Raw genomic sequence first — 18317 nt, 5'->3', positions numbered from 1 at the left:
CAGAATTCAAAACCAATTGCACCTCTTTTTATCTCTATATGTCTTTGCCCACTGCTTATAATCAATATAAATATTAACTATGTTCTCTGGTAACAACTACTTGCTTTTATATGTGTCATACATTTGTCCAAGTCAGTACAGTCTATTAAACCGTAATGCCTTAGAATTAGCTCCATATCTTCTTGTTCTCTCTTGTGTAGTACTATTTGAAGTTGAGTGTTTTAGTGCTTTTGGATACTGATTATGGCAATAAGAATAAAGCAACTTTCACTGATTTTGTTGTTTTATGATACATAGACTGTGGCACTAAGGGGATAGTGGACAGGAACTATGTCTGATCTCTATATATTATAGCCACTCCAGCGCTTAGTACAGTGCCTGGTGCCTAGTAAGCACTTAATACATTATTATTAGTACCTAAAAAAATCCACAGTACTCTAACAATTCAACAGTGCCTCTCAAGAAAAGCAGCCATCTACCTTATCCAGTCATTTACTAAATGACTGTGACGAATCCAGTTTTTCCAAACTTATCAGGATTGAGTTCCTGCCTTTTAGGAAACTGATCAATATGGGGTGATCTAGAATTTAATGGATTATCTAGAAGGTGAGCCCCTTAAATTCTGTAGTAGTAGTAGTAGCAGCATTTACTGAGGCACACTTGGTGCTAGACTCTTGAGGAATGTAGAATAACACAGTGACGTGAGCTTGCACACTAGTAGGGGAGAGAAACATAAAACACTTACCACTAGAGAATTCAAAATAATAAATTGAGTAGACTTATGGACAGGAGGGCTAAGGAAATTGTCAGTCCCTAAAGGATAGATTTGCCCTCTGTGCTTTGATATTTTCCACCACTTTATGTGGCTTTTCTTTAGTGGATTTTTTCATTTTAAATTATGTGTGAATGTTTAAAGCTGTGGTTTGTCCTTAGCTTATTCACCCACTGATAATCATTTTAGTTGAAGGAATTTAGCCGAAGCAAAGACTTAACACAGTGTTGTTGTGCATCATTCTGTAACTTGTTAAGAATTTTAGACTCATCCAGGGAATGCTTGCTACTTTAGCCTAGGCTGCTGAGGCAGGATCTTCCTGTTGTGAGCCATATGCTTCAGGTCATTCAGCCAAAGACTCATCTTAACACAGAGAATGGATGCCATTGGGAAACAGCATGGCTCAGTGGAAAGAGCCCAGGCTTGGGAGTCTGAGGTAATGGGTTCAAGTCCTGACTTTGCCACTTGGCAGCTGTGTACCTTTGGGCAAGACACTTCACTTCTCTGGGCCTCAGTTACCTCATCTGTAAAATGGGGATTAAGACTGTGAGCCCCATGTAGGACAGCCTGATCACCTTGAATCATCCCCAGTGCTTAGAACAGTGCTTTGCACATAGTAAGTGCTTAACAAATGCCATCATTATTATACCTGAGTAATCAAAGAACTTTATTGGAGGTTACTGTCATCTTGACCTTGATCTTGCTCAGAGAAGCAGTGTGGGTCAGTGGAAAGACCATGGGCTTGGGAGTCAGAGGTCATGGGCTTGCTACTTTAGCCTAGGCTGCTGAGGCAGGATCTTCCTGTTGTGAGCCATATGCTTCAGGTCATTCAGCCAAAGACTCATCTTAACACAGAGAATGGATGCCATTGGGAAACAGCATGGCTCAGTGGAAAGAGCCCAGGCTTGGGAGTCTGAGGTAATGGGTTCAAGTCCTGACTTTGCCACTTGGCAGCTGTGTACCTTTGGGCAAGTCACTTAACTTCTCTGTGTCTCAGTGACCTCATCTGTAAAATGGGGATTAAAACTGTGAGCCCCACGTGGGACAACCTGATTACCTTGTATCTACCCCAGTGCTTAGAACAGTGCTTGGCACATAGTAAGCACTTAACAAATGCCATTATTATTATTGACCTCAGCAAATACCTTCTGCTGGCTTTCAGAACGAAAAGTTCTTGGAGCTAATGGGAAGTGAAAATCTTTAAGCTCTAAAGGTTAGTGTTGCTTTTTATTAGTTCTGATTTCAATAAAACAATGATTTTATGAATTTAATAATTAATTTATTGATTTTTATTAACAATATCTTCTACAGAGCAAAATAGCATTTCACTCACATTGACCTGGATATGGAAGGGGCTTCCACCAAATAAAGAATCCCTAACTAGTTCTATTGTCAAGGCAATCCTTGAGTATATTTGGGAGAAAAAAAAAGAGTAGAGGAAGGATATGAGCAAATGTTCTTCCGTAAATATAAACTCTGATGGCAGGGATCATGTCTACCAACTATATTGCACTGTGCTTTACCAGGCACTTAATACAGTGCTCCACACACAGTAAACACTCAATAAATGGCACTGATTGATTGCAGTCTTGAATGTTCTGCATATTCATTCATTCATTCAATCATTTATTGAGCACTTATTGTGTGCCGATCACTGTACTAAACGCTTGGGAAGTACAAATCGGCAACATATAGAGATGGTCCCTGCCCAACAACGGGCTCACAGTCTAGAAGGGGAGACAGACAACAAAACAAGTAGGTGTCAATACCATCAGAATAAATAGAATTATAGCTATATAAACATCATTAATAAAATAAACTAATAAATATGTACAACTAAAATAGAGTAATAAATATGTACAAATATATACAAGTGCACAGCATATGAGATGAGCTGCCAAACTTTCCCCTTTGTGTTTTCTCAGAAAAATCAGGGAAGTGTTTTCCAGTGCAACCAAAGCAGCTCAATCCATCTCTCGGTGGTATTTGAGTGCTTACTTTGCACCAGTCACTGTAGTAAGCACTTGGGAGGGTACAATAGATTAGTAATGTACTGCCTCCAAAGAGCTTACAACCTCTCTAATCAGGAAAGAGAGTCATTCCAGACAGGATTCATTCTGGACTGACCCCAGCAAGTCTTAGTCCAGGTTAGGGTTGGTAAAGTAAACTACACTAGGTAAGGTAAAATCCAGGACCTGGAATCCCCACAAGAAATTGAAGACCAATTGGTATTTTTTGTAATTGGAAGGATAATGGAGCAGATTGAGGAGGAATCAATCACTTATATTTATTGAGAACTTAGTCAGTCAATTGCATTTATCGAGTGCTTACTGTGCAGAGCACTATGCTAAGTGCTTGAGAGAGTATAATGTAACAAAAACAAATGTGCAGAGTACTGTACTAAATCTTTGGGTGATTAAAGTACGGTTGATAGACATGATCCCTGTCTTCAAGGAACATACAAGTAAGAAGTGAAATTTTGGCAGTTTGCTTTTAGGATATGCTGGATGGGGAGAGGAGGAAGGAAAAAGTGCCCTGCATTGGGCTGGCGTGAGATTGGATGGGTCTCTGAATGTGAGTTAGAGACGAGAACCGTGAAGATCAAAGTGGGGTTCTGTGCTTCAATAAATCTCTATGTGCAAGGGCCAATTTTGGCCAACAGAGGGAGAAGTAGGACACGGTAATGTGATTACCTTTTAACGTTATTTACACAGGAAGGCAGTTTCAGAACGCAGACTAATTCCGAAGTTTAATTTTCTTGAGTGTCTGAGCTGATTTTTGTTCTCTTCAAAATAAAAGAGCATACCATTTGCAGGAGTTCTGTGACAAATTCTAGACTGTGAGCCCGCTGTTGGGTAGGGACCATCTATATGTTGACAACTTGTACTTCCCAAGTGCTTAGTACAGTGCTCTGCACACAGTAAGTGCTCAATAAATATGATTGAATGAATGAATGAAATAGATTTGTCTGTAAGAATGGTCTGTCTTGATGTTTTCTGAAAAATGAACCCTAAAATTTACTAATCCCATTTTGAATTGTGTCACTTTATAGTGAAGGACACTTCAGAAATAGATTATCTCTTATTCTACTATTTGCTCTTTAGTTTTTCAGAAACTGCTGCTATGTTTTTCAGCATTTGAGAGCCACAAAGAGACTTATGAGCTAGCCTTAAATCCAGGTTTGAATGATGATGAAAATGTGTAGTGATATTGGCTGGAAGCTGGAAAACCCATTTTGTTACTCTGCAAGATCACTGATTATTGGGAGAAGGTCTCTTTCTTTCTTCATGAGGACCCTGAATCATGTGCTAATCTGTAAACTAAACTGGCATCTACGTCAGCAGATGTAGGGAAGGCATCAGGCTTTATCTGACTCCAAGCAAAGTGGTATAGCCAAAAATGGTAAACTCTTTTCTAAGGGTCACATAGCTTTAAATCCCGTTTATCCCATGCCTGCTCCTCCTGGTGAGAAACTCTGAAGCAGTGGAATGTGAGGAAAGAGAAAAGAAAGGATGTTTCTATTCAATAAGGGAGCAATGAGCAGTATTTTTAGTACCTGTGAGGTGCAAAACATGGGGCAATAGAATGAGTAGACATGAGTTGTGCTCTTGGATTTGGGACCTTTGGGCATTTGATTGTCATTCTACAGTACTTATGTACATATCTATAAATTATATATTATAAATTACTTATATTAATGTCTATTGCCCCCTCTGGACTGTAAGCTTGTGGGCAGGGAATGTGTCTACCAATTCTGTTGTACTGTATTCTCTCAAGTGCTTAGTACAGTGGTCTGCACATAGCAAGCACTCAAAAGAATACAATTGATGATATGATCCCTGCCTTCAGGGAGTTTACAATCTAGCGGGAGAGACAGTAAGTAAAATAACCATAGATGGGGAGAAGGAGGAAATACGTACATGTTAATGTTTAAATAAGGTATGAAAAATATGTACATAAGAACTATGAGAGGATGTAAGTATTTAATTGCATAGGTGAGGTGGAAGAGCTGAAATGGTAGTTGTGATATAAACTGGAAGAGAAATTAATCTAGGAAGGACCTCTGAAGGAGACAAGGCTTTTAAAGGGCTTTGAAAATAAGGAGAGCTATGGTTTGATGGATTTGAAGAGATTTCCAGACAGGGACAATGGTATAAGCAAGAGATCATTGATAGGAGAATGAGGTTAAATGAGTAGATTAACTTGAGTGGATTCAACAGTACAAGCTGAGGTGCTGTGAGAGGAGTAGATAAGTAGGAGAGAGCTGATAGGGTGCTTTAAAATGAAGGATGAGAGTTTCTTCTTGTTGCACAATGGAATGGGTAGCCATTTGAGGTTTTTGAGAAGTGAGGAGACATTTAACTTGATGTTACAGAAAAGTGATGTGTTAGAAAAGTAAATGGCACCAGAGTGAAGTGTGAAATAGAACAGGGAGAGATTGGAGGCAGGGAGGTCACTTGTGAGGCCAGTGTTGTAATCGGACCAGGAAATTACAATTACTTGTATCATTGTGGTGGCTGTTTGGATGGAGAGAGTGATGTGGATTCTAGCAGTGTAATGGAGGAAAACCTTACAGGATTTGACAGCAGACAGTATAGTTGTTCAAAAAGAGAGAGGAGTTAAGGGTGATGCCAATATTCTGGGCTTTAGAGACAGGGAGGTTGGTGGTTTTGTCAACTGTGATGGGAAACTTAAGTAGGTAAAAGATTATGGAAACAAGCATGAGTAGAGCTTTGGACATATCGTGAGGGCAGGACATTCACATAGAGCTGTCCTTGAGGAAAGAGGAAATGCCTGATTTGCTCATCAGAAGCAAGGTGGTTCAGTGGAAAGAGCACGGGATTTGGAGTCAGAGGTCATGGGTTCAAATCCTGGCTCCACCACTTGTCAGCTGGGTGACTTTGGGCAAGTCACTTCACTTCTCTGTGCCTCAGTTACCCCATCTGTAAAATGGGGATTAAGACTGTGAGCCCCCCGTCTGACAACCTGATCACCTTGTAACCTCCTCAGCACTTAGAACAGTGCTTTGCACATAGTAAGTGCTTAATAAATGCCATCATCATCATCCATATACGGGTCGTAGTTGAAGTCATTGGAAAATGTAGCTCAGTGGAAAGAACAGGGGCATGGGAGTCAGAGGACCTGGGTTCTAATCCCAGCTCTGATACATGTCTGCTGTATTCATTGTCAGTCATATTTATTGAGTGCTTACTGTGTGCAGAGCACTGTACTAAGCACTTGGGACCTTGGACAAGTCACTTAACTTCTCTGTGTCTGTTACCGCATTTGTTAAATGGGGATTCCATACCTGTTCTCCTTCCGACTTGAGTGTGAGCTCTGTGTGGGACGGGACTGTGTCTGACCCAATTATCTTGTATCTTCCCGAGGTCTTAGAACAGTACTTGACACACAGGAAGCAGTTAACAAGTACCACAATTATTATCAATTGTTACTATGCAGTTTTGTTTATCTCTAATGAACAGTTCAATGAGTGAGCAATTTGGACCCCCTCTTCAGTGACTCAAATGGCATCAGACCCAGTTTGAGTCAGAGAAGAAGCAGCATGGACTCAGGTAAAGAACTCAGCCTTGAGAGTCATAGTAACTGGGTTCTAATCCCACCTTTGCCACTTGTCTACTGTGAGACCTTGGACAAGTCACTTTTAAAGGTGATCAATGAATATTATTGAGTGGTTGAAGGTAGAACATTTGGTAATGTTGAGAGCTTGTAAAAGGCTCACCAAGAGTGGGAACAAATGAAGGAGTTGTCTAGACTCTAGTGAAGTTCCCTTGAATTAGTGCTTTTCCATGTATATATGACCATCAATCAGGGTTGAAAGATATTACTAATGGTGGGAATTTATGAGTGTGTGCATGTATAGTAATATTTATTGATGAAGTGTGTGTATATATATATAGAGAGAGAGAGAAAGAGAGATGAGAATAATTAACCAGTTGTGTATATTGAGTGCTTATATGCTCATATCGTTCTATGGGGGTGTGTATGAAATCAATTAATGGGTATTTTGCTGAGCAGAGCACTGTTCTAAACACTTGGGAGAGTTTCAATAAAATAGACTGTTCTCTACCCTCAAGGAGTTTACAACCTAATAGGTGGGACTGACATTAAATTACAGGTAGAGGAGGTAACTGTTCATAAGAATATATACTTAAGTGCTGGGGTTGATGGTGAGTACTTAAGTGCCCAAGGGAAAAGAAGGAAGGAAGTGCATGGTGGAGAGATTAGAGGTTAGACTATGGTTGAAAAGGCCAATTTAGGACCCACAGTCCCAGCCATATTGGGTACACAAAAGGGGTCCCTAATAGTGGTCAGTGTTTGCAGCCCCTGGCACTGTGATCTCTTTGTGGTACTTGTTAAGCTTTTACTATGTACCAGGCACTGTACTAAGCAGTGGGATAAATTCACGTTTATCAGATTGGACACAGCCCGGGTCCCGTATGGAGCTCACAGTCTTAATCTCCATTTTACAGATGAGGTAACTGAGGCACAGAGGAAGTGAAGTGACCTACCCAAGGTCACACAGCAGACACAAGTTATAGCCAGGTATAGAACCCAGGTCCTTCTGATTATTAGGCCCATGTTCTATCCATTGGGAATTGCTGCTTCTCTTTTGTCTTTCTGTATCTTGTTCTTCATAATTTTTTTGCTTGTAAAGAACCACTCCTTTCATAATAGTATTATCAAATGCTGGCCTGTCCTTGGCAGTTGACTCCCAGTTTTCATCAGGGATGCACCTTTGTTTTACTGTGCTCTCATAATTTTAGCACACATACCCACAGAAATATGGAACTACTTTTTGGAAGAGGTGTAGAAGCCTCCTTTAAAGGTGGAGGTAAGTACCCAATTGATGCTTTATAGTCAACAAAAAGGAGTTAAAGGAGAGCAAGCCTTAAGGCTAGGGAAATATAGTGGAGAAGTGGGGTTTGTTTTGTTTGTTTTAAGGAACCATCTTATCCCTGATTCCATCAAGCTGCTCAGGGTCCCATAGCTCCTATCTGCAGCAGTACATTATTGAAAAGTCCTACCCCAGACATTGCAGGACACATCCTGGCTCTCATCCAGATGTCAACAGTCCCAGGATCCTTTGATCTAGCTTAAAGTAATGGTTCCACACCAACCAGGCATAATCACTTCTTCTTGAAGTAATTGAAGTTTGGATCTCCACTTGAGCAAGTTTCTGGAAAGGAACTCCATCCCAGCATTCCTAGTCTAGCTTCTCCCTCACCACAGGCTTCCTGATTCCTTATTTCCTGATTCCTTTCCTGCCCATAACTTAGAAGGAAAGGGGTCAAATACATAATTTTGGGGGCTCCTTGTAATGTGCTCCTCTGACAGGTAACTGCTAGAATCAATCAATCGTATTTATTGAGCGCTTATTGTGTGCAGAGCACTGTACTAAGTGCTTGGAAAGTACAAGTTGGCAACATATAGAGACAGAACCATGTGTGTATAAATAACTGTGTTTGTAACAAAGTACATCTTGCCAAGCTCTGTTTTCTTTCAATGGGGCAGGTACTTAAGATCATCATCATTACTCTAGAATCTTCATTTTAAATTCTGGAAATAGTGTCTCTAACTCAGTTGTCAGGATATTCAAAGGAAGCAAGAATGTATATGCCTTTTATTTGAACAGTCTATGCCTCTTTATCCTTTGAAATGAAGATTTTTCTTTCCCACTGGCAAGTCACAGACCTTTAAGGAAAATTTTTTTTATTATTTTCATCTTTGATGTTAATCACAGAGTTGGCTGGCTAGGTCTGGCAAGCCTAGGCAATAAAAAGATTTTAAGGGAAATGTGTCCACTTCGGTAAGTCGTTGTAGGCTTGATCTACTGACTTGGAATAACAGCAAATGAGAAGTCAGATCTGAAGTGTAATGATATCTCTCATGTTAAGTATGTTTTTTATTTACAAAGGAATAAGGGGCTTATATAGAATTGCGGGAAATCCAGTACCTTTTTATACTGCCTACAGTAACTACCACTTAAACATTTCAAGGGAGAAGAGATAGTCTGAACAACCTATTTCATACAGCTGTAATTCTCACATCCCTTTTCTTGAACTAACACAGATTTGTAAATGAGCCTACCATTATCAGAGTTCCTCCCTTGATAATGTATTTTATTTGCTGAATGTAACTGACAAGAATGATGACATTCCACCTGAGAATCCCCATCAATAACATTTGTTGAGCACCTTATGGGAACAGAGTACTGTACTAAGTGTTTGAATACAGTAGCTAAAGGATTCATGATCTCTGGGCACTAGGAGATTACTATGAAAAGTCCTTCAGAAATAAATCTCTTGCTTTCAGAAAAGCAAATGCACAGATATCTGGAGTTATGTCTCACCTATAAGGAGACACTTCCTCAGAGAAATGGGCGAGATGAAATAAATGATTGTTGGAAGCAGAGGCTTTTTTCCAAAGTTACTGATTTAAAAATTGGTAATCAAGAATTTGCCATGCATTGCTTAACTATTAAATCTTTCCGTTGGGATGGTTGAAAAGGGAGTTGAGCGTTAGCTCTTTCAGACTGCTAGAGGGTCATTTACTCAAGTTGAGTCTGCAATAGGTATGTGATTTGCACAAGAGGCATTGGGTTGACTTAAGGAGTTTCTATTAATTCTACCTATCCTGAGGTGAAGGGGTTGAACCACTGCCCAACATGTTGTCATCTTCCCCTCTCATGCACATGACTGGCCTGGTGCTTGTCCCCTGCACACAACCCCACTCATGACCTCTAAATTGCTATTTTTTCATGCACAAAAGTTAGTCTACACAGCACCAGGGGGAATGGATAGATGTCAAATCCAAAAATATAGCCTACACTTACAAATTATATATGGCTAATCCAAACATTATCAGAATTATCTGGTTGGGATGACTATTTTTGGACAAATTTGAGTGACCGATCTCCCCACCCCACTTTGTAGGCTCAGGATCTTAAGGAGTCCTGAAAGAACTAATACATTTCCTCATTGTGAGCTATTTATTGCCCTCTCAGTGACTGGATTGATTCCAAAGTCTAGTAAGAAGAGAATGAGAACAGACAATAGCATTTGCATTGTATCCTGCTAATGTCTTATCTTATTATCTAGACTCTGTTTCACTGATAGTCTTTTGGCTTATGTACTTTGAATTAGAGAAAATAATTTCATGTGAGAGGCTTTTCCCTTATACTGAGTACTTTTCCTATCATTTCTATATTTCCAGAGTTTTATATGATTTTTACTATATATCCAAGTTCTGTGATTTCATGAGTATTGATCTGGTTATTCAGGAAGCACAGCTGGCCACATTATTACCATATGCTGCTCAAATAGCTATGGAAAATACTTTATGAAGAAAAATTTTGTGCTGTAGATTTCCTTTCATTATTTTCTTCACTGCAATGGCACATAGACTATTGTCCTGGATAATTTTTCTGTCTGACAAATATGAACACCTTTTAGAATCTAGGCAGGCCATTTTTACTGGTTTGACTCTCCTCTTGTTTTCCCCACATAACACAATATGAAAATGATATTGACAATGTCATTAGATACCTGTGTTTTAAGAAATTTAGCTCTGCCCAAGAGAACCAGAGGATTTTAGACCAGAGAGGGAAGATGGTAGGTGATTTAAATATCAAAGGAAATAAAGGATTTTAAAGGCTCATTAAAAATAGGGCAAAGATAGCAAGAAAAAATTTTGTGGGATCATGTTGAGTATCTGTAAATGTATGCTACGTGTATCACAGCAGAAGAGGTGGCAGGTTGAAAATGTTCAAAACTATAGCTAATGCTTATTGCCAAAAATTTACAGTCCAAGGCCATATGATTTTCAATCAGTAATTATTGAGCACTTACTCTATGCAGAGCACTGAACTGAAAGCTTAGGAGAGTACCATAGTTAGTAGACATGATCCCTGCCCTCAAGGATGGTACAATCATGCAGGGAGGTAGATGACCAAATCAATTATAGGCAAGGGGAAGCAACAGAGTTAAAAGAAATGTGCTTGGTGAGGTTTGGGGGTTCCCAAGACTGATGTGACAGAAGTAGGGGAAATAAGATTAATCAGGGAAAACTTCCTAAAGGTGATGTGATTTAAGGGGAGAGAAGTGGTCTGCCCACCTGTGAAAGGAGAGGAAGTCCCCGGCAGAAGGGGCAGGGGCTGGCCTGAGTCATGAGAGAACGAGCCACTATGAGCAGGCTGGCTCGAGAGGAGCTAATGTGCAAGCTGGATTGGTGTGCAGGAAGAACGGGGTATGTTGGGTAAGGAGAACTGAAGTGTTTTCTTTTTACCCTGGGATGGAAAAATGAATCTGTGAGTGTAATCTGACAGGGCACTGAAAACTGGTAGCACAAGGGTGACCCTGAAAACAACTTGGAGGGAAAGAATGATCTGAATCTTGGCAAGGGGATAGAAATGAAGAAAGTGGAGGTGAAACAAAGGGCATCAATATGAAAGTTGAGTCCTATGCATTAATGAGGATTGTGACTATTTTGCAATTCCTGCTTGGATGACATCACTTTGCTGGTTTTTAGCATAGTGTTCCTCTAGACTGCTTCAGGTGCCTCCAGGCTTGACAATAAAATGATTCACTTTTTCCTGAAATTCACCTGAGAGAACACTTTATTGTTTTAGAGGCATTTTTCTGTTTTTCAACAGAAAAAGCTGCTTTTGTAGAACAGACAGATACGCTGCCAGTATGGCACCTTTCCCTCAGCAGAAAACTTGGCCTCCATTTTAAGCTATCCATATTAAATGCATGCAAGTCTTGCTGAAGATGAGCACCCAGACAAATGACATACTAGTAAAGTGCAACTATCTCTTGTTGCCATGACAACATGATGTGCAGAATGAATAATCCTTTCCTGGATTCACAGTTCCAAACTGGAAGCCCACATGCTCCTTCAAATTTCTGAACAGTAACGTCCACAAATAAAACTTACTGTTGCCCATTATGAAATCTGCTCTGCCATTTTCTCTAGTCCACTCCTCTTAATCAACACCAGTTAATTAAATGATGACAGAGTGATTCTTCCACAGTCCTTGATCTTTCGTAAATTCCACTCAAGGTGCAAATGACACACCCCATGACAGAAAATGGGAAGGGAAATTAGTGCTGGCTTCTGAATCCCTGCCACAAGGTGAGGGACAATGGGTTTTCTAGTAACAACTCTGTAACTGCCTTCCAAAAGGAAAATACACCCCCGAGTAAAGCTATCTTTAAGAATTACTCTGTCTAATTTTTTTAAAGGTTTTTTTTTTTTTTTACAAATTGGCCAAATTTTCTCTGATTCTTCACACAGGCATTACTGCCAATCAATGGCATTTATTTAGTTCTTATTGTGTGGAGAGCACTATACTAAAGTTTTGAGAGAGTACATTGCAACAGAGTTGGCAGACACATTCCCTGCCCACAAGGAGTTTATAGTCTAGATGGGGAGACAGATATTAAAATAAATTATGGCTATGTACATAGCTGCTGTGGGGCAAGTGACTATTAAGTGCTTAAAAGGTACAGGTCCAAGTGCAAAGGTGATGCAGATAGGAGAGGGAGTAGGGGAAATGAGGGCTTAGTCAAGAAAAGCCTTTTGGAGTAGATGTGATTTTAATAAGGCTCTGAAGATGGGAGGGGTAGTCATCTATTGGATATGAAGGGCAATGGAGTTCTATTATTATTATTATCATGGTATTTAAGTGCTTGCTATGTGCCAAGCACTATTCTAAGCACTGGGGTAGATATAAGGTAATCAGGTTGTCCCACGGGGACTCAGTCTTAATCCCTATTTTACAGATGAGGGAAATGAGGTCTAGAGAAATTAAGTGGCTTGCCCAAGGACACACAGCAGGCAAGTGGCAGAGCCGGAATTAGAACCCTCCTCTGACTCCCAAGCCTGTGTTTGTTCTGCTATGCCAAGCTACTTCTAGGGGTGAGGCAAGGGGTCAGCAATGAGAGAAATGAGATCGAGGTACAGTGAATAGAGGAGGGAAGTGTATGAACTAGTAGGAAATCAGGGAGGTTAGGTAGGAGGAGGCAAGCTGATTGAATGCAATGATCTCTTTTGAAAATCCTTTATCTTTTCACATTGAGTTGTTTTCATTCCTGTAAGCCATCCTTGTTGCATTTCTAAACTGCTTTTCCTGAATGATAATGTATGTGGATGCAGAGTGGAAGTAAAAATGTAAGCTTGTAAAATGCTTGGTGCCAAATAAAATGAGGCTGTAATAAGAGGTGGGGAATGTTTTGAAAACTGATAATTAAATTTATATTATGTCCCCTTAGAAATGAGAAGGAAATTAAATTCACTAATATTTCTAATTTAGGTTTGCCCAGAGATGTTGTTTCTAAATAGAAAATGATTTAATGGAGTAAAAGGGTATAGAAATGCTTGCAAACATTGTTATGTAGAGAATCCAAGGTCAGGAAGAGTGGGAAGAAGGAATGATTGTGGTGGAAACTGTGTTGAAGTGGGAGAGAGAATGTTTTGAATCCACTTGGCTCTACTTGAATACAAACCACTTGATAACAGAGAAGTGATCTAAAGTAAAACACGTGGTTTCCAATGTAAATAACTTCCCTCCATGCCACTGGATGGATATATCATTAAAAACTAATAGAAGCATCTTAGCCCATTCATAGATACTGATATCCTTCAGTTCTATGGAATCAGTGAGATTATAATGTTGCACTTTTCAGAATGGGACAGGCTTATCCATATTTTTGTCTCATGGGATTTGAGAGAATTTTATCAGTATCTCTTTTTTATGGTGTTTTTAAGCCATACTAAGCTCCAGGCACTGTACTAAGCACTGGGTTAGATATAAGCTGATCAGAGTGGACTAGGTCCCTGTCCCACATAGGGCTCACAGTGTTAATCCCCATTTTGTAGATGAGGTAACTGAGGCACAGAGAAGTTGTGACTTGCCCAAGGTCACACAGCAGACAAATGGTGAAGCTAGAATTAGAACCCAGGTCCTTCTGACTCCCAGGCCTATTCTCCATCTGCTAGACCACAATGTCCCTCTTATTATGCCTTTAAAAGCAGACATTTTGAACACTGAAAGTGAAATAAACCCCTTCACTTTTCAGGGGTGCTCAAAAATTCATTAACGATAGGGGACTAAAATTGTTCAAAATTGTTCCAGTGTTATTTTCTCATGACATAATTTTCTCATTTTTAAATCCCATTTGAGAAGAAAGTCTACCTCTTTCTCCCCACCCCTGACCCCACCAACCCTAATGAAGCTTAAAGCACAAAGACTGGACCCACTTTCCATTTGTGATTTTTTCATTCCCCCCACTCCTGATGTTAGGAGTAATGTTTTCATTTCCATTTTGTTGAGTCAGGTTGACTTGTGAAAACAAATCCTAAAGGCCATAATTGCCAAGGCCATGTTTAAAATTCCAGGGGTCCTGTCCTAGAATCATTCCTCATCCTTGGATTACTGCTGTACTCTTTAGCTCTGCAGTTTTATGTAGTCTCTTAAGCATCCATAAGACAGATGATTTATTTTTTCCAGGGGACTATAGAATGTTAGGCATATGCCCTTTATGGAATGATAGCAGCTTCTATTCAAGAGTTCAAAAACTGGTCTATATGTGTCAAATGACATCCTAGGTGTGGAGTAGGTAGTCTTTCAAGCTGTCGTTTAATGCTTCAACACAGAAATTTATTCTGAATTGTTGCAGTGACCAATGAGGGTTATGGATGGCTGACACCTGAAAATATGGCCCATCATTTAGCCCTTACAGGTCATTAGCAAATAGCTTTTTTCTCACTTGGAAATATCAGCTAAGAGAAAAGTTCACCTTTTTTTCCCACACAGTCATTTATTCATTCTTGCCCATCTTAGAACTTACAGCCACCTGCTCCTCTTCACTTCCCTAACTTTTCACATCTACTGGTTCTTGTCCTGCTGGGCCTTAATGAAAGGCAGCATGGTAACCTGGGAAAATTGTACTCTCTCAACTGCTTAATACGGTGCTCTGTACACAGTAAACACTCGATTGATTGACATGCCCATCTGCTGCCTGCTATGTGATTTCCAGTATTTTCTGAGACACACAAGTGAAGTCTCCTGTTGGGTGGAGAAGCTGATGGGGAAGGAGTTGGCAGGAGAAATGCACAGTGGGAGCATGTCGTGGTTGTTCCCTGTGCCACTGGAAGTACTGAGTGGGGTAATGGACAGCAGTAGCAGGTGAAACACAAGTCTAGTCTCCTTTCATCTTGCCTCATTAACTAGTGACACACCCAGCTCTAGGGAAAAGTCCGACTGGCACTTAAGTCCTCTGTTGTATTTAAGAGTATTGAATAATGTGATATGGCAAAGTGGGATGCTAGCAAAGAAATTAATTTGGAGAAATGTAAGAGATGGGGAAAAGCAAAAATTAGCCAATAGGAATTGGGATGGCTGGGACAAATCACAAACTAAGGAGAAGAGGACTGCCACCTGTCATTCAGAATTCTGGGAAATTCCAGCAGGAAGGAAATAAAGAGGGAAAGAATTTTTGCTAAAATTTAGTGTGTCTTTTTCTCTCGTCAATGTCTCCCATGCAGTGATGGTTCTATGAGGAAGATCTTCAAAAATGAACTTTAAATTAAAAAAACAACCAAAAAACCCTTGCCAGCTCCAGCCTGATCTTCCCCAAGCCATCTTCCTCTTCCTCCTATGCCATGAGGTTTGGCACTACCTCAGAATGACAGGGCACAGGGTTTTCCTTTTCTTCTTTGAGCAACAACATGTTGGGGATTCTAGATATGTCCCAGTAATTCAGAACAATGGCTTTTTTTGGATGGAGAGGGAGGGCAGATGCTGAAAATGTTATGGAGGAAGAACTGGTGGGATTTGGCAACAAACTGATTATGGGGGTTGAAAGAGGGAGAGGGAATCAAAGATAATGCCATGGTTAGGGGCTTGAGATAGGGAGGATGATGGTGTTGTCAATTGTGATAGGAAAGTTATATGGAGGAGAAGAATTGGCAGAGAAGACTGGAAGCTCAGTTTGGGACATCTTGGGCCTGAGGTGCTGATGAAGCATTCATGTAGAAGTTACCTTTCCACAAACCAGAAAAAATGTGTTGCAAAAATCTCAGGATCACTTTTCTTTCATGTTACATTTTTATATATTTAGTTTTAAAAAGTGCTGACTGAATTTGAAGTATACAGGGGCAAACTGATTTAAATCAAAGTAATTATGGTTTTCAAGTGCAGGTGAAACTTCAATATTAGTCATAGCTTATGGTGAGCACTTACGTCTAGTTAGACAAAATAGAGGTTTTATTTTAATTTCCAGCAATAACAAAAAAATTTATAACTTTTAAAATATTAACTCTCATTTTGTCAGTTTCACCCACAACAGCATCTGTTCAAAGTTTATTTAAATTTTAAGCTTTTGTCATGTTCACACATTTAAATAAAATTTAGAAAAGCCAGGCACTGTGGTGGTGTCTAAAGATGACTTCCTAGACATCACCTCCAATTAGCATCAGAGTAGTGAGATGTATATTTTAAAGGATAATTTTAAAAGTTCCTCATGCTGCAGTGAAATCGTTATGCAGCAAATAATATCTAACATACCAAACCAGAAAAAGAAAGCATTACCATTATTAGGTGAAACGGGTGAGAAGCAGAATGACCTAGTAGGGCCTGGGAGTCAGAGTACCTGCATTTTAATCCCAGCTCTGCGAATTATCTGCTGTGTGACCTTGAGCATGCCCTACTTTGACTGTGAGCCCCATGTGGAGCAGGGATTGGGTCTGATCTGCAGACTTAGTATAGTGTTTGGCACAAAGTAAGAACTTAATACATATTGCAAGTTTCCTTATTATTATTATCAGTGGTCAGCTCATCCTAAAATTCTAGCTCCAACAGTAGCAATGGGTTATTGGAAGCACCTGTGTGATTGCCCTCCTTGACATCTACCTTAATGATTAGGATTGCACTACCCAATATCCCTAATTTTTCCTCAATATCCTTAACTTTTCTTCTTGAATCCACTGAGTATCTCTTGTTAATGAGTCTATCCAAACTTTTCTTGTTCATACTTTCATCCTGCACAGCCTCTTGAGGTCATGTCTTCCATATGTTATCACCAGTTGAGGGAAGAACTTTCTAGAGTTGGCTTTGAAACTTCCACTTTCAAGCTCCTTGGTGTTGGGGGATTTGATAAATGATGTTATTAAGCACTTACTATGCACTGTACAAAGCTCTGGGGTAGATTGAGGATAATCAGGCTGGACACTGTCTCTGTCCCACATGGGGCTTCCCGTCTGAGTAGGAGGAGAACAGTAGAAAAGCTCTACTGCTTTAGTCCTGCCAGTTGTCTTCATGATTCCATAAACATCTATCATGACTCTTCTTGGCCTTTGGCTTCCAGGCTGGAGTCTTATTCAGCTTTAGACAGATTCTAGATAAACGATCTGATGTTAATGAGTAGGGAAATTAGCCTTGCATAGAAAAGCTCACTAGTTGAGTAAACAGTTTCACAAGGCTTCTATCTATGTCCTCCCTCAAAATCTCCCTATCCTAAGCAAGTCTATTCCTTTCAATGTTATGTGTATTCAGTTGATTACCTAGTATAGCCCTGGGGTTTTCTTGATGTGGGGAAAAAAGTGTTTCAAATACATTTGTTATTTGCTTCAGCTTTGAAAATGAAGTTGTGATTCAGGTAGTTTCTTTGAGTAGTAGTAATAGAAATAGTATTTATTGAACATCTACTCAAAGCAACACACTGTATTTAGTGCTTGGTAAATACAATGTAAGTATAAGACTCATCCTCTGCCCACAAGGAGCTTACTTTCTGGAGATATTAGATATACTTGTTTGCACAAATGCTGAGGATGGGCATAAGTTAGTAAATAAATAAAAGATGTGGTCTTCAGCCCCTCTCTGACTGAACCTTGCTCTCATTTTGCCTGCGTGCTGCTGCTTGCTCATGTTGTTCTACTTATGTTGTTGTCCTTGCCCATGTTGTTCTGTGTCCAGAAGCCTTTAAATGCTATTTAAGCACTCACTGTGTGCCAGACACTGCACAAAATGCTGGGATAGATTCAAGCTAATCAGGTTGGATGCAATCCATCTCCCATTTAGGGCTCAAAGTATAAAGTCCCATTTTACAGATAAGTAACTGAAGCAAACAGAAGTTAAGTGACTTTTTTTAAACATGATATTTGTTAAGCACTTACTATGTGCCAGGCACAGCAAACAAGTTGTAGAGCTGGGATTTGAACCCAGGTCCTTCTGACTCCCACAGCCGTGCTCTGTCCACTAGGCATACTGTTTCTCTTTCTTGTCTAGACCCTCCCCCTTCCGCCTTACCCACTTTGTATTAGCCCTTTGTCTTGAAGCACCTCCCAAAGAACTGGAATTCACACTAACATCCTCTAACTATTCCATGCTAAATGTGCCTGCAAAAGTATGTTACCACTTCCCAACATTGTGAGAGATTTTTCTCTTGGCATTAAAAATAAATGTAATGGCACTTATTAAGCACTTACTATGTACGAAGCACTGTTCTAAATGCTGGGGGGGATA

General features: G+C 39.9%; 1 protein-coding gene across 3 annotated transcripts in view; it reads left to right on the top strand.

Annotated features, from left to right (window-relative positions):
• The window catches only part of PAK5 (p21 (RAC1) activated kinase 5), a 232499-nt gene that overhangs the window by 71400 nt on the left and 142782 nt on the right, over nt 1–18317 (top strand). The window lies entirely within an intron of this gene.

Source organism: Tachyglossus aculeatus, chromosome 9, assembly GCF_015852505.1.
Source record: "Tachyglossus aculeatus isolate mTacAcu1 chromosome 9, mTacAcu1.pri, whole genome shotgun sequence".
Classification (NCBI taxonomy): Eukaryota; Metazoa; Chordata; class Mammalia; order Monotremata; family Tachyglossidae; genus Tachyglossus; species Tachyglossus aculeatus.
This window is presented reverse-complemented; position numbering and strand designations above follow the sequence as displayed.